The 17,648-nt window shown below is 46.9% G+C and overlaps 2 non-coding genes and 3 pseudogenes across 2 annotated transcripts; all 5 read right to left on the bottom strand.

Moving 5' to 3' along the window:
* Window positions 1-1,147: 1,147 nt before the first annotated feature.
* LOC142689104 (U2 spliceosomal RNA) lies at window positions 1,148-1,321 on the bottom strand (annotated as a pseudogene).
* A 5,556-nt stretch (window positions 1,322-6,877) lies between these two features.
* On the bottom strand, window positions 6,878-6,979 carry LOC142689241 (U2 spliceosomal RNA; annotated as a pseudogene).
* Window positions 6,980-8,267: 1,288 nt separating this feature from the next.
* Window positions 8,268-8,462, bottom strand: LOC142689209 (U2 spliceosomal RNA). Its single transcript, XR_012858184.1, has one exon. It is a non-coding gene; the product is annotated as a U2 spliceosomal RNA (small nuclear RNA).
* A 6,322-nt stretch (window positions 8,463-14,784) lies between these two features.
* LOC142689091 (U2 spliceosomal RNA) lies at window positions 14,785-14,975 on the bottom strand. The gene has a single exon (XR_012858112.1). It is a non-coding gene; the product is annotated as a U2 spliceosomal RNA (small nuclear RNA).
* A 1,290-nt stretch (window positions 14,976-16,265) lies between these two features.
* On the bottom strand, window positions 16,266-16,469 carry LOC142689230 (U2 spliceosomal RNA; annotated as a pseudogene).
* Between the last annotated feature and the right edge of the window lie 1,179 nt (window positions 16,470-17,648).

Here is a 17,648-nt window from a genome sequence, read left to right as displayed (position 1 = left end):
TGAATAAAGGCCGGAGAGGAAGCTACACAGGATTTGCTTCTTTTGCTTGCACCACAATGCAGTGCTGAAAGAGGAGGAATCTACATAAAAACGCCTTCCTGGCAACGCCCAAATGCCCTCCTGCCATGCAGATAAACACTGGCAGCGGCAGCAAGTGCATGCCCACAGCCACCCCTTGTTCCTTCACACCTTGTATCAGCTTTAATCCAGTCCAGTGCTGCCTGCTGAGCAGCACTGACCAACACTGCCTGGGCCCAGGCTTTTATCTATCTCTGAGGCCCCATTATGATGTCAGAAAGCTGGCTCTGGAATCCTGAGGGCTCCACTATGACACGTGCAAAGTTCCGTCTGAACTTTATATAAGACGGTGAGGCTCAGTCAGTCACTCAGTGTTGCCTGAGAGGGCAACACTGCAACAGCCGGCCGCCAGGCTGTCTTTTTTTTGCACATTTATTTGCCTCCAGGAGGCCACAAGAGGGAGACAAGGGACTGCAAAATGGAAAATAAGCATCCACCAACTTTACAGACAACTTCTCCTTGCTCCTACAACCTCCATCCTTGCACAGTTTGTTATTCTTCCAGGTAACAAAGTAACAAATCCAAATTGCTGCTCTCTTTGTAGGCAAGCAAGGGTTTGTTGCAACTGCAATTCTTACTTCTTCTTGAAATGTAGGGACGACAGTACATTCCATCACATCCATCTAGTGTACACAGGTAGGTCCATTGTGGCGGGTAGGCGGCTGGCTGCTTTAATGGCTGTTTGCTGTTCCCCTACTCCACTCCACTCCACTATTTGACTGTGGTGCTGCATCAATCAGTGGCTGGCTCAGGTGCAGCTCTTTAACTTACCTAGGAGGGAGGGCGGAGAGAAGACAAGGAAGGTGAATGAGCTGTTCCAATGTGAAATGCCGGAAACACAGAAACACAGAAGACACACACACACACACACACACACACAACAAGAGGTGGCAATGTATTCATTAATTGCATTTAATAAATGAGCTCATTATCACACATGACTGTACAAATGCATTGTCCAACAGGTGTTGAAATAATGGGATTAAAAGGGGAGATCCCATCAGAAAGACAAAAACAATAGCAAACACAAATAGCACTTTTGGAATCTGATTTTAGTCAACACATAAGGGAAGGGTGCACCGGTCCTGGAAATACTGCAATACCAGGTCAATGCGTGGAGTGGACAGAGCAAGCTCTATTTCCATCTCCCTGTTCTAAAAATCCATTTAATATATGGTCCCCAGATAGGGGACGTATCAGATATTAAACTGATAAGAACAGATTTTTGATTGAAAAATGCTTTATTGACAATCAATCGTCATCATACAAACATTACTGCGACACAGCGCAAGCCATGAAGCAGCAAATAATAAATAATAACAGTCGTCAAACATAACATGACAGTATAATACACAGTACAGGCTAGCCTATGCTATACATTACACCACATGCTACACTAACATTCTTGCATTCACTAAAGCCAAACAACAAAGCATTACAGACAAGTGATGGGATAGGGGAGTGGGTAGGAGGGGGTAGGGAAGGGGGAAATCACAGGCCCGAAGCTTTATTGAAAGACAACACACAAGAAGGGAGAGTGGGGGGAAGGGGAGTATCAGTCCTCTTCCTCATCGACGTCCGGGCTGTCCCAGGTGGAATAGTCTCTGAGCAGGCTGTGGATCAGCCTGCGGCAGTCCTGGACGGACACACTCTCTCTCCGCAAAATCAGACGGTTTCTGGCAAACCATATAGCGTCCTTAAAGCAGTTCATAAGGCGCCAGGCTTCCTGGATTGCTCCATCCGTGGTATTCCCAGGAAATAGTCCATAAAGTACCGAGCGGTACGACAGTCTGTTCCTGGGTACTGAGTCCTTGAGTTCATGTTCCAAGGCTTTCAACAGACCCTGTGCAAAGGGGCACTGCCAGAAAATGTGCAAAGATGTTTCCTCCGTGAAGGGGCACCTGGGGCAGTACCGGGTCTTGCACAGGTTGCGGGCATGCATGAATGACCTAAGAGGCAGTCCTCCCTGGATGGCCATCCATGAAATGTCCTTGTGCCCGTTGGTCAACCTGCCAGATGACACGTTAGTCCAAACAGTCTCCAACGTGTCGGCATGAAGCCCTGGAACAAACTCCAGTGAGTCCTTTGCTCTGATGTGCTTGTGGATCGTCTTAGGTTTCCACAAGTCGGGCTTAAGACCCTCCAGTTGATGCTCCCTCACAAACCGGACAACATCTCCGTAGAACCAGGGAGCGTGCCAGTTGTAAGGGAAGGAGCTGTCCCACTTGTCCCAGCCAAAACCTCGCCAGAGGGGAAGGAGGAAGTAGCGGGACATGGCCTTGCCCGCAGAGCCGTTTGCTGTCCTCAGAGTCCTACGAACACAGTCACATGCAAAAGCGATCCGCAGCAGAGTGGGAATGTCGGGTATACCCTTCCCACCTTTGCGGGGCTCCTTGTACATAACAGTCCGCTTTACTCTGTCCATTTTCGAGCCCCAGATGAAGCGAAACACAGTCCTGGTAATGGCCCTCGAGACCGTTGCAAGAGGGGGCCATGCCTGTGCAGTGTATTGTAGCACAGGCAAGACTTCGTTACGCAGGACCATTGCTTTGCCCTCAATAGTGAGTTGTCTGAGGCTCCACAGTCCGATCCTTTGGTTGACTTTGGCCAAGCGTTCTTCCCACGACTTTAGGGCTGCACCTTCCTTACCGAACCAGACTCCCAGAATTTTGATGAAGTCCGGCTTGATAGTAAAAGGGAAGGAGGCAGGAGAAGGCAGGTACCACTTTCCGAAGAGCATGGCTTCCGACTTCCCGCAGTTGACTTTTGCCCCTGAAGCGCGTCCGAACTCCTCGCAGGTCTGGACGAGTGCAGTCACCGAACTCTGGTCAGTGCAGAAGACGGTCACGTCGTCCATGTACAGCGAGCATTTGACCTCGAAGTGTCCTGGACCTGGTGCGGTGATCCCTCTGATCTCTCCATTCTGCCGGATAGCCTCTGCGAAGAGCTCTATAACACAAACAAAAAGGAGAGGTGAAAGAGGACAGCCTTGTCTAACCCCAGACGATACAGGAAAGGGGTCAGTCTTCCAGCCGTTCACCAGCACCGAGCTGTAAATGTCGCAATACATCAGGTTAACATACAAACAGAACAACCTGCCAAGCCGCAGCCTACGCAGAGCCTTACCCATGAATTCGTGAGAGACCCGGTCAAAAGCCTTCTCTTGATCCAGACTGACCAGGGCCGCGTGTGTACGGCGGCTTTGCATGTAATGCACCGTGTCCCTCACCAGGGCAAGACTGTCGGCCACCCTACGGCCAGGAATGCCGCAGGTTTGGTCCGATCCGATGATCCGTCCGATGACAACCTTCAGTCTGTTGGTCAATACTTTGGCGAGGATCTTGTAGTCCACGTTCAGGAGAGAGATGGGACGCCAGTTTTTCAGGTCACATCTCTCCCCCTTCCGCTTATACAAGATCGTGATCATGCCTTCTCTCAAGGACGGTGGCATTCTACCCTCCACCACCATCTCCTCATAGAGCTCCAGCAGGTCCGGACAGATCAAGTCCCCCAGCGCTACATAGAGCTCTGCTGGGAGACCATCACTGCCCGGGGTCCTGCCGGGTCTGAAGGATTTAGCGGCAGAGAGCAGTTCCTCCACCGTCAGGGGTACGTCCATAGCCTCCGTACCTGCAGGATCAAGATGATTAGTGATACCTGACAGGAATTTATCGGCGGCTTCGGGGTCAGTGGTTTTCCGGGAGTAGAGGCTTCGGTAGTAGTCTGTGACGACTCCCATCACCTCCTTCTTCCCAGAATGCATGTTTCCGGTCTCATCTCGGAGTTCCTTCAGGGGCGTGTGGCCGGCATGGAGTTTCCTGAAAAAGAACGAGTTACATTTCTCACCCTTCTCCAGGTTCTCCACCTTGGAACGAAAGACAATTCGCTTGGATTCCTCCTCAAAGTGCCCTTTCAGGCCCTTTTTGGCTTCCTCCAGCTCCTTCCTGACGTCCCAGCCACATTGAAGGAGGTCTTGCAGGGATCGCAGCTGACGCTGCATCTCTCTGAAGTCTCTCTTCCTCTCACACGCCTGTTGGCGACTTTTTGCCTGAAAGAAACAACGAAATTCAACTTTAACATATTCCCACCAGTCACAGGTTTTGTCAAAGAAAACTTTATCATTCCTCCAAACAATATAGGCGTCTCTAAGTTCCGCCAGTACCTCCTCTCTTTCCAGCAGGGCACAATTCAGCTTCCAGGAGCCAGGGCCGGGAGGAAAACCGTGGCCGATGGCACCCTGGAAGAGAATGGCCCTGTGGTCAGAGAAGAAGCAGGGGACCATGGAGTGCCCATGCTGCTTGACTGCCCGGGAGGTGAACACAAAGTCAATCCGAGAACGAAGTGAGCCATCGGGTCGGCTCCATGAATAGTTCACAGAGCCGATCCCCATGGAGCCCACAACGTCCTGCAAGGATGCTTCGGTTACCATCTCGATAAGCAGTTTGGAACTGACATCCAGCTTGATTGAAGTGCCGGAACTTCGTCCATCCTCTTCGATGGGGCAGTTGAAGTCCCCGGCCATCACCACTGCCCTAGTGGTGGCGAGCTGGGTCCGCAGGGTCTGGAATAGTTCCAGGCGCTCAGCCTTCATAGGGGGGGCGTACACGTTGATGAGCCTAATCGGCTCTCCTGCCCAGGAACCGTCTACGACCAACAAGCGGCCGCAGGCGAGCTCCTGGACAGAGTCAACAGTAAATACGCCTCCCCTAATCAGGATGGCAACCCCTGCAGACTTACAGTCGCCCCCACCAGACCAGTAGGACGGGCCATGGGTCCACTGCCTGGCCAGATGATGGTATGACCTGGAAGAGGGGAGAGTACATTCCTGCAGCATAAATACATCACTCGACTGCTTGGAAAGAAAAGTTAGCACCATCTGACATCTAGTCCTATCTCTAACACTCCTCACATTGAGGCTAAAGATGTTAAGTTTAGCAGCCATGGGGGAGAATAAAGAAGGTTAGTGCAAACGATACACCTTAGTTACCAGTCCGGTCGGGCGGATCCTCCTCGCCTGGCGGGTCCGAAAGATCCAGCAGGCCCTCTGACAGAAATTGTTCCAGGATTGTAGCCACCTGGATGTCTGTTGTGAAGTCGATGACCTCAGGTTCAGACACGAGTTCCTCCACCATCTGCTCCATTTCCTCCTGCTGCGCAAGGGAGTCTTCGCAGATTTCCACGACTTGTCGCTTTGAGGACTCAGCCGCTGGGCTGTCCCTCACCTTTCTCTTCCTCTGGATGGCACCTGAGGAGACAAGAGGGGGAAAATCCTCCAGGGAGAGGACTCCAGCAGCTGGAGGGGAAGATGTTAGTGCTGCTGGAGCTGGGGAGAAGGGAGGCTGGGTTGGGAGAGGTGCAGGTGACAGGACCACTGAGATGGGTGGGTAGGAGAAGGTGAGAGCCTCAGTGGGGGTGACAGGGGTTGGGGACGGGGGGGTGGGGAGGGCCGGGCGAGGGAGGGTGGGAAGGGTAGGGCGAGGGAGGGCCGGGAGACGGGGGGGAGGGACTGTCGTCTTCTTACCATCCTTCTTATTCCCGGTCTTCTGCGCCGCTGGAGCTCTGGCTGGGGCGGGGTTCCCTCTGGCCGGAGCTTTCGCCGCTACAGTTGCCCAGGATCGATCCCTCTTCGGGCAGTCCTTGTAGGAGTGGGCTGCTTGTCCGCAGAGGTTGCACATTGTCCGTTTCGGGCAGTCTTTGGTCTCGTGTCCTGTTACCCGGCAGTTCTTGCAGGCGTCCTCCTTGCAGTCCTTCACCGAATGACCCTTCTTGCTGCATCTCCTGCAGATCTGCGGCATGTCCGGGTAGTAGATGAGGCCGTAGGAGTTGCCCAGCGAGAATGACTGGGGCAGGTGTTGGAGGCCGTCTTCCGCGCTGGAATCCTTGTTCAGTCGGACGATTACCGACCACTTGCCAGTCCAGAAGCCGAGTCCGTTCAGGATGTGGGTGGGTTCCCTCACCACTGTGCAGAACCGCTTCAGGAGCGTGGTGATGTCTTTGCCGGGGGTGTGTGGGTTCCGCATTGAGACCGTCACCCGCCTTTCCTCTCTTTGGACAGGGCAGTTGCCCACAAAGCGAGAGAAAGGGGATTCAGGCCTCGCCGCTTTCACCATCTCCCAGTACCTTCTGCAGATGTTGATCGAAGCGAAGGTCACGAAGAACATCCCGGTCATGAAGGCCTGGATGCTGATGGTCTCCGGCTTAGCGAAGCCCTGGTCCAGGAGCATCTTCTGGCAGAACACTTCTTCCGTCATGTCCGGCACTCTCCCGTCCACCTCCTTCAGCTTCAGGGCCACCGTCTGCTTCATCCAGGGCTCCAGGGTTGGAGCAGCCTGGTTCGGCTTCCTGGTGGCCTGTCCGCTTGAGGAGGCTTCAGGAGGAGATGTCCTGGCCTGGGCCGGCTCACCTGGTCCATCAGCCTTCTCCTTCTGGGTGGCAGGGTTGCTGGTTGAGGCCATGGCTTCTTCCAGCTGTTCCTGTCGCTTGGGGAGGATCTTCGATAGCTCTTTCCCGAAGGGGGCGGAGCTATGCAAATCTTCTCCTTGCTGGCCGAGGTTCTTCCACGAAATTTCTTCCGCAGCGGTTCCTCGTCGAGCTTCTTCTGCGGCCGAGCTTCTTCAAAGATCCCCTTCAGCAGCGGCTCTTCTCCGAAGGTCTCTGTCGCAGTTCTCCTTCTTCCCGGCAGCGATCTCCCGGAGCTTCTTCCCCGATGGCGGCTTCTCCCTTCTGGATCTTCGTCTTCGGTGGTTCTTCTCCGCAGTTCGTCGCCGGCTTCGTCTGGAACGCTCTTGGATCGCTAAGCTAGTGTTTATAGCCCCCAGTGGTTCTCCGAGCTATCTATCCTTACAAGGACTGATAAGAACAGATACTACACTTGATCTTAGCCAAAAGGCCGAGAAGCGATAACCCGAGCGGCCCTTGCCTTGCCCGAGCCTGTCCCATACTGCTGTTCACCCCTTGCAGCGATTGATTCAGCCTACTCCTAGGCAATTCCATGGGGCCCTGCAGGCTCACACACATTTACAGCTACTAAGCGGGAGGGAGGTGAATAAAGGCCGGAGAGGAAGCTACACAGGATTTGCTTCTTTTGCTTGCACCACAATGCAGTGCTGAAAGAGGAGGAATCTACATAAAAACGCCTTCCTGGCAACGCCCAAATGCCCTCCTGCCATGCAGATAAACACTGGCAGCGGCAGCAAGTGCATGCCCACAGCCACCCCTTGTTCCTTCACACCTTGTATCAGCTTTAATCCAGTCCAGTGCTGCCTGCTGAGCAGCACTGACCAACACTGCCTGGGCCCAGGCTTTTATCTATCTCTGAGGCCCCATTATGATGTCAGAAAGCTGGCTCTGGAATCCTGAGGGCTCCACTATGACACGTGCAAAGTTCCGTCTGAACTTTATATAAGACGGTGAGGCTCAGTCAGTCACTCAGTGTTGCCTGAGAGGGCAACACTGCAACAGCCGGCCGCCAGGCTGTCTTTTTTTTGCACATTTATTTGCCTCCAGGAGGCCACAAGAGGGAGACAAGGGACTGCAAAATGGAAAATAAGCATCCACCAACTTTACAGACAACTTCTCCTTGCTCCTACAACCTCCATCCTTGCACAGTTTGTTATTCTTCCAGGTAACAAAGTAACAAATCCAAATTGCTGCTCTCTTTGTAGGCAAGCAAGGGTTTGTTGCAACTGCAATTCTTACTTCTTCTTGAAATGTAGGGACGACAGTACATTCCATCACATCCATCTAGTGTACACAGGTAGGTCCATTGTGGCGGGTAGGCGGCTGGCTGCTTTAATGGCTGTTTGCTGTTCCCCTACTCCACTCCACTCCACTATTTGACTGTGGTGCTGCATCAATCAGTGGCTGGCTCAGGTGCAGCTCTTTAACTTACCTAGGAGGGAGGGCGGAGAGAAGACAAGGAAGGTGAATGAGCTGTTCCAATGTGAAATGCCGGAAACACAGAAACACAGAAGACACACACACACACACACACACACACAACAAGAGGTGGCAATGTATTCATTAATTGCATTTAATAAATGAGCTCATTATCACACATGACTGTACAAATGCATTGTCCAACAGGTGTTGAAATAATGGGATTAAAAGGGGAGATCCCATCAGAAAGACAAAAACAATAGCAAACACAAATAGCACTTTTGGAATCTGATTTTAGTCAACACATAAGGGAAGGGTGCACCGGTCCTGGAAATACTGCAATACCAGGTCAATGCGTGGAGTGGACAGAGCAAGCTCTATTTCCATCTCCCTGTTCTAAAAATCCATTTAATATATGGTCCCCAGATAGGGGACGTATCAGATATTAAACTGATAAGAACAGATTTTTTTTTTTTTTTTTTTTTTTTTTTTTTTTATTAAACCATTCAGGTTTTTTTGAATAAAACCGAGAACTGTAGTTGTTCAAACCACCTCTCTATTTTTCAAAAAATCTCATCACTCTGGTTCATTATTTTATTTTTCCATCAAATACAAGATAAATCAAACAAAATTCCTCAAACTAAATACCTCCATTTTAACATTCGCCATATCCCTTCCGCATCCATACCTCTTTCTAGATCCCATTTATAATAAAAATACAATTTAGCCAATACCATACTAACCACATCCTCCATCTCAAATACTTCTCTTTTATACACATTCAAATTCCTCGTATTCCACAATACTTCTTTCACACAAGTCAGAAAAATCCACAACACTCTATCCTTTTCACTACCCAAACTACACAAACCAAACAAGACAATTTCATACGTCAAAACCTTCAAACCAGTCAATTCTTCACACAACCCACTCAACTTTTTCCAAACATCCTTTGCATGCTTACACGACCAGAACACATGACTCACATCCTCATCATCCCCACAACCTTCTCTCGGACACCTTTCAGACGCAACCAAACCTCTTCTTTTCTGAACACTCCTTACAGGCAACACTCCATGTACCGACATCCATAACAAATCTTTCTGCTTATTTGACACATCAAACGTAACAATCTTCTTCCACACAGACTTAGACTCCATCGAATTCAAACCATTTACAGAACACATCACATTATTCATACACATACTTCTCACAACATTCTTTTCTCTCAAAAATCTCTCCATTCTTACATCCTCTAGCTGGAACTTTTTGATAAATTTTTCTACATACAAATACCACCCCGTGCACTGGAAAGCAATTGGTTTACATAAATTTCTTTTTTCCCAACTTAGACGCTGAATCACCGTTCCAGCTAGATACTTAGACATTCTGGAAGCCTTGGATTCCTTAAATAAAAGCTCTACAAAAAAACGTACACAATTAATTCCAATGAAAATCTCCAAATTTGGGAAATCAAGGCCTCCATTACGTCTGCTTTTCATTAGAATTTCTCTCCTTGCCTTCTCAATCCCGCTCCCCCATAGAAAAAGGAACAAAACTCTATTCACTTTTTTTAACATAGCAACAGCAGGAGGAAAAACCAGAGCAACATATAAAATCATAGGTAGAATAATACTTTTGACAATTAAAACCTTCCCCGAAAAAGAAAGATCCCTCATTCTCCACATTTCCAACTTTCTCACAATCCTACCACCTAACTCATCCCAACTTTCTTTCCCTTTCAGCTCATCATCAAACACAATACCCAAAATTTTCACACCATTCACCTGTTCCATATCAGAATCACTCACTCGCTCATTACTGAAAAAAATTTTAAATTTGCTCTTACCCCAATTTATTTTAAAAGCAGACGCAATACAAAACATATTTACAATCAACTTCACTCTGGACATATCATACACTGAATCACACAATACACAAATATCATCCATATATCCCAAAGCTTTCACACGCTTTCCATCACACCCGGGCACCACCAAACCTTTCACAACCTTATCATTTCTAATCATTTGCAACAATGGTTCAATCGCACAAATAAAAAGGATGGGAGACAACGGACAACCCTGTCGCACACCAGACATAATACTAAATGATTCTGAAAAAAACCCATTCACCTGCACACAACTCTTTGCATTCGCGTATAATTTCTTCAACAAACTCACAAACTGAACCGGAAAACCCATTCTCCCTAATACTTTGAACAAAAACACATGCGCCACACGATCAAACGCTTTCTCAAAATCTAACGCACACACAATCACCTTCTTATTCCGACCCTTACAATCCTCAAGCATGTCCCGCACCAACGCCACGTTCTCATGCAATTTCCTTTTCGGTACCGCACATACCTGATCCTCATCAATTACACACCCAATCACATCTCTCATACGATTCGCAATCAGCTTGGCAAAAATTTTATAATCCGTATTCAGCAAAGTAATTGGTCGCCAGTTTTCTAACCGTCTCTTATCTCCTTTTTTATGCAACAGAACTACCATACCCTTCTTCATCACATCACACATATTCGTCCCAGAAAACAACACTCTCATAACATCAATAACATCCTTCCCAATTATATCCCAATATTTCCCATAGAAATCAGCTGGTATTCCATCGATCCCTGGAGACTTATTTTTGGCCATACTTCCCACCACATCCTTTACTTCACCATCCATAATCTCACCAAGCAAAAGCTCACATTCACTTTCAGGAACAAAATTACACACAATATCCAAAAACTCCTCATCATCACCCAGATCACACTTCTTCACATCATACAGTTGTTTATAAAAATCAGACACCACATCAATCACATCCTTACCAAACACCTCTTTATCATCCTTATCCAATAACACATTCATACCACTTTTCCCACCACACATTTTTTTAAAGAAAAATCTAGTGCACTTCTCGTGATTATCTCTAACCTCCACCTTAGACCTAAATATTATTTCTTTCCCTTTCTCTCGGAACCACTCCTTAATATCTTTTTTTGTTTTTTCTAAATCGTGTCTTACATCCATACCCAAATTTTTACATTGATGAAGGAACGTCATCCGCATATTAAAGCGTGAATATTGCAATCTTTTCCTTCTCGCTCTTCTATATCCTATCTGTCTAAAAAACCCACCAATCTTTTTTTTCACCCATACCCACCATTCACACACATTAGAGAAAGAACTTTTCTTCCTAACCCAAAACCCATATTTTTTCCCAAACCTAGTTTTTACCCTTTCATCACTCAGAAAACTGACATTCATCTTCCATACCCCTCTACCATAAAAGAAATTATTTATAACAAAAACCCCCAACAAACACTCGTGATCTGAAAACCACACTCTCTCCTGCGCATAATCGACACATTTCATTGCTGAAGTAGAAAAAAAGAAAAAGTCCAGACGAGAATCCGTTCTTCCGTCATCGGCATGGTAAGTAAATGGACCTGGTTTCCTGGTGACAGCGTCCTGCAAAGCAAAGTCCTGCAAAATTTTATTCCACAAACTTCCGGTAGCGTCCACATTAGACTCTGTGGATCCAGCTCGGGCCTGCTTCTCCAGGATACAGTTAATATCACCGACAATAATAACAGGAACTTTACCATGTAGAAAAAATTTTAAACTATCAAAAAGTGCCAACCTATCAGTTTTCACAGCATGGCCATAGATATTGATAAGCCTAAACTGCCACCCCTTATAGGATAGTAACACACAGACACATCTTCCTTCCTGAATGATTTGAGTCTGTTTGATGACAAACTCATTATTTTTGAAGAGAATACCAATTCCATCATTCCTATTTGTGGAAGAAAAGGACCAAATTGCTTCCCCAAACTTCCATTCTTCTTTCCTAGGCATTTTTGATAAACCACATTCTTGTACGCAAACAATGTCACTGCCCTTAGAGGCCAAAAAGTCCAGGACTGCAGCACGCTTGTGAGCAGAGGAGAACACCCGTACATTTTGAGAGACAATCTTTAATCTCAAAGACATGCGGGCATAGTATGGTTAGTGGAAAAGAAAGCCATGAGAAAACCAGAACATATCACGTCCCAGGGAAATACATAGCTCTTTCCAGATTCGCCACATTGGCTTCACTGAGGAAACCTTCCCCAGGAGAGCTGGGTACTTCTGAGGCCACCTCAGATGACTTAGGGCTACAACTAGAGTCACTGTCCAGCAATGAGAAAGGATTTGCATGAGCAGAATCTTCCAACAAACCTATCTTCAGTCTCTTCACCGCCTTTCCAGACTTCCCCCTTTTTGAGACAACTTTGTGGAAAATTTCCGCACTAGTGGCACTAGGCATCCTGGCCTCCTTCTCGTCCTCCTCCGATATTGACCACTCCACTTTAGCTGAGTCTTCCGTTTTTGACTCTGGGCTAGAGAAAGACAAAATTTGCATACTTGCACCATTATCAGGGTATGCACACCCACTAGGTGGCGCTGTGTCTTCACCTTCCATAGGTATAACCACAGGTGTCTCATCAACAGTTGGCTCTGCAGGAGGGACCACACCCAACTCCATGCTATCAGTATGTGAGGTTAGAACCTCTCCAAATCCAGCTTTCCCAGGGTCCTGAGAAGCAGCCACAGAAACACTGCCAGCAGGCTCTGAAATTACATCAGAAGAGGCAGCAAGGGAACCTGTTGTTCTCACCTGTCTGCCCCATGTCCTTCTCTCTTGCCCTAAGAAGGGAAACACCTTTGGGCATTTTCTACAGGTATGACCAGGCAAACCACAAATGTCACACCTGGATGGGGAAATACATGCACTAGCCTCATGTCCTGTTTCTTTACAATTCCTGCATACCTTGCCTTTGCATGCATCTTTGGTATGCCCGTAGGAAAAACATGATCTACAAAAGCATGGCATATCTTGGTAGTAAAGATATCCCTTATTACCACCAATTGAAAAATTAGCAGGAGGATTCATCACTCCTCCAATACAGCTGGAGTCAGGTTTCAGCCTGACCCAGTACTTGATATCACCATTGAAAACTCCCCATAGATTCTTCTGCTCCACACCACCTCTAACATGGGTACAGTAGTGAGCTAAAAAGGCCCTAACCAGCCTTCTATCCAGAAATGGGTTATACATGTGGATTGTGATACATTTCTCCACTGCTGAAAAAAGAGGTTGCACTTCAATAGATGTTAAAGCCTCATGCATGTGTTTCTCCTTGAGCAACTGAAAAACATTTAGACAGTAGGCGGCCTCAAAAAAGGATACGTCATACGTAGCAATATTACTGAAAGCTTGGATACAGAATACCTCTACCAACTTAACTCCAGCCAGGTCCAGAAGGATGTTCTCAATGATGTGCCCAGTATCCACTTCGTCTCTCCTCTGCTCATTTACCACAAAACGAATAGTATTCCGCACAGCTGCCATCTTGATATGGAATGCCCAACGGCACGGTGATCGCTCCCAAAAACGTCGGAGAGGACTCCACGAAAGACCGAACCCCCGGCCCAGACCAGGCAATAAACCTGATCTGAGCCAAAAGGCCGAGAAGCGATAACCCGAGCGGCCCTTGCCTTGCCCGAGCCTGTCCCATACTGCTGTTCACCCCTTGCAGCGATTGATTCAGCCTACTCCTAGGCAATTCCATGGGGCCCTGCAGGCTCACACACATTTACAGCTACTAAGCGGGAGGGAGGTGAATAAAGGCCGGAGAGGAAGCTACACAGGATTTGCTTCTTTTGCTTGCACCACAATGCAGTGCTGAAAGAGGAGGAATCTACATAAAAACGCCTTCCTGGCAACGCCCAAATGCCCTCCTGCCATGCAGATAAACACTGGCAGCGGCAGCAAGTGCATGCCCACAGCCACCCCTTGTTCCTTCACACCTTGTATCAGCTTTAATCCAGTCCAGTGCTGCCTGCTGAGCAGCACTGACCAACACTGCCTGGGCCCAGGCTTTTATCTATCTCTGAGGCCCCATTATGATGTCAGAAAGCTGGCTCTGGAATCCTGAGGGCTCCACTATGACACGTGCAAAGTTCCGTCTGAACTTTATATAAGACGGTGAGGCTCAGTCAGTCACTCAGTGTTGCCTGAGAGGGCAACACTGCAACAGCCGGCCGCCAGGCTGTCTTTTTTTTGCACATTTATTTGCCTCCAGGAGGCCACAAGAGGGAGACAAGGGACTGCAAAATGGAAAATAAGCATCCACCAACTTTACAGACAACTTCTCCTTGCTCCTACAACCTCCATCCTTGCACAGTTTGTTATTCTTCCAGGTAACAAAGTAACAAATCCAAATTGCTGCTCTCTTTGTAGGCAAGCAAGGGTTTGTTGCAACTGCAATTCTTACTTCTTCTTGAAATGTAGGGACGACAGTACATTCCATCACATCCATCTAGTGTACACAGGTAGGTCCATTGTGGCGGGTAGGCGGCTGGCTGCTTTAATGGCTGTTTGCTGTTCCCCTACTCCACTCCACTCCACTATTTGACTGTGGTGCTGCATCAATCAGTGGCTGGCTCAGGTGCAGCTCTTTAACTTACCTAGGAGGGAGGGCGGAGAGAAGACAAGGAAGGTGAATGAGCTGTTCCAATGTGAAATGCCGGAAACACAGAAACACAGAAGACACACACACACACACACACACACACAACAAGAGGTGGCAATGTATTCATTAATTGCATTTAATAAATGAGCTCATTATCACACATGACTGTACAAATGCATTGTCCAACAGGTGTTGAAATAATGGGATTAAAAGGGGAGATCCCATCAGAAAGACAAAAACAATAGCAAACACAAATAGCACTTTTGGAATCTGATTTTAGTCAACACATAAGGGAAGGGTGCACCGGTCCTGGAAATACTGCAATACCAGGTCAATGCGTGGAGTGGACAGAGCAAGCTCTATTTCCATCTCCCTGTTCTAAAAATCCATTTAATATATGGTCCCCAGATAGGGGACGTATCAGATATTAAACTGATACGAACAGATACTACACTTGATCTTAGCCAAAAGGCCGAGAAGCGATAACCCGAGCGGCCCTTGCCTTGCCCGAGCCTGTCCCATACTGCTGTTCACCCCTTGCAGCGATTGATTCAGCCTACTCCTAGGCAATTCCATGGGGCCCTGCAGGCTCACACACATTTACAGCTACTAAGCGGGAGGGAGGTGAATAAAGGCCGGAGAGGAAGCTACACAGGATTTGCTTCTTTTGCTTGCACCACAATGCAGTGCTGAAAGAGGAGGAATCTACATAAAAACGCCTTCCTGGCAACGCCCAAATGCCCTCCTGCCATGCAGATAAACACTGGCAGCGGCAGCAAGTGCATGCCCACAGCCACCCCTTGTTCCTTCACACCTTGTATCAGCTTTAATCCAGTCCAGTGCTGCCTGCTGAGCAGCACTGACCAACACTGCCTGGGCCCAGGCTTTTATCTATCTCTGAGGCCCCATTATGATGTCAGAAAGCTGGCTCTGGAATCCTGAGGGCTCCACTATGACACGTGCAAAGTTCCGTCTGAACTTTATATAAGACGGTGAGGCTCAGTCAGTCACTCAGTGTTGCCTGAGAGGGCAACACTGCAACAGCCGGCCGCCAGGCTGTCTTTTTTTTGCACATTTATTTGCCTCCAGGAGGCCACAAGAGGGAGACAAGGGACTGCAAAATGGAAAATAAGCATCCACCAACTTTACAGACAACTTCTCCTTGCTCCTACAACCTCCATCCTTGCACAGTTTGTTATTCTTCCAGGTAACAAAGTAACAAATCCAAATTGCTGCTCTCTTTGTAGGCAAGCAAGGGTTTGTTGCAACTGCAATTCTTACTTCTTCTTGAAATGTAGGGACGACAGTACATTCCATCACATCCATCTAGTGTACACAGGTAGGTCCATTGTGGCGGGTAGGCGGCTGGCTGCTTTAATGGCTGTTTGCTGTTCCCCTACTCCACTCCACTCCACTATTTGACTGTGGTGCTGCATCAATCAGTGGCTGGCTCAGGTGCAGCTCTTTAACTTACCTAGGAGGGAGGGCGGAGAGAAGACAAGGAAGGTGAATGAGCTGTTCCAATGTGAAATGCCGGAAACACAGAAACACAGAAGACACACACACACACACACACACACACACAACAAGAGGTGGCAATGTATTCATTAATTGCATTTAATAAATGAGCTCATTATCACACATGACTGTACAAATGCATTGTCCAACAGGTGTTGAAATAATGGGATTAAAAGGGGAGATCCCATCAGAAAGACAAAAACAATAGCAAACACAAATAGCACTTTTGGAATCTGATTTTAGTCAACACATAAGGGAAGGGTGCACCGGTCCTGGAAATACTGCAATACCAGGTCAATGCGTGGAGTGGACAGAGCAAGCTCTATTTCCATCTCCCTGTTCTAAAAATCCATTTAATATATGGTCCCCAGATAGGGGACGTATCAGATATTAAACTGATAAGAACAGATTTTTTTTTTTTTTTTTTTTTTTTTTTTTTTTTTTTTTTTTATTAAACCATTCAGGTTTTTTTGAATAAAACCGAGAACTGTAGTTGTCCAAACCACCTCTCTATTTTTCAAAAAATCTCATCACTCTGGTTCATTATTTTATTTTTCCATCAAATACAAGATAAATCAAACAAAATTCCTCAAACTAAATACCTCCATTTCAACATTCGCCATATCCCTTCCGCATCCATACCTCTTTCTAGATCCCATTTATAATAAAAATACAACTTAGCCAATACCATACTAACCACATCCTCCATCTCAAATACTTCTCTTTTATACACATTCAAATTCCGTGTATTCCACAATACCTCTTTCACACAAGTCAAAAAAATCCACAACACTCTATCCTTTTCACTACCCAAACTACACAAACCAAACAAGACAATTTCATACGTCAAAACCTTCAAACCAGTCAATTCTTCACACAACCCACTCAACTTTTTCCAAACATCCTTTGCATGCTTACACGACCAAAACACATGACTCACATCCTCATCATCCCCACAACCTTCTCTCGGACACCTTTCAGATGCAACCAAACCTCTTCTTTTCTGAACACTCCTTACAGGCAACACACCATGTACCGACATCCATAACAAATCTTTCTGCTTATTTGACACATCATACGTAACAATCTTCTTCCACACAGACTTAGACTCCATCGAATTCAAACCATTTACAGAACACATCACATTATTCATACACATACTTCTCACAACATTCTTTTCACTCAAAAATCTCTCCATTCTTACATCCTCTAGCTGGAACTTTTTAATAAATTTTTCAACATACAAATACCACCCTGTGCACTGAAAAGCAATTGGTTTACATAAATTACGTTTGTCCCATCTTAGACGCTGAATCACCGTTCCAGCTAAATACTTCGACATTCTGGAAGCCTTGGATTCTTTAAATAAAAGCTCTACAAAAAAACGTACACAATTAATTCCAATGAAAATCTCCAAATTTGGGAAATCCAAGCCTCCATTACGTCTGCTTTTCATTAGAATTTCTCTCCTTGCCTTCTCAATCCCGCTCCCCCATAAAAAAAGGAACAAAACTCTATTCACTTTTTTTAACATAACAACAGCAGGAGGAAAAACCAGAGCGACATATAAAATCATAGGAAGAATAATGCTTTTGACTATTAAAACCTTCCCCGAAAAAGAAAGATCCCTCATTCTCCA

This window comes from Rhinoderma darwinii (assembly GCF_050947455.1).
Source record: "Rhinoderma darwinii isolate aRhiDar2 chromosome 5 unlocalized genomic scaffold, aRhiDar2.hap1 SUPER_5_unloc_28, whole genome shotgun sequence".
NCBI lineage: Eukaryota > Metazoa > Chordata > Amphibia > Anura > Rhinodermatidae > Rhinoderma > Rhinoderma darwinii.
Note: the sequence above shows the minus strand (reverse complement) of the source record. Positions and strands in the feature narration are given on the sequence as shown.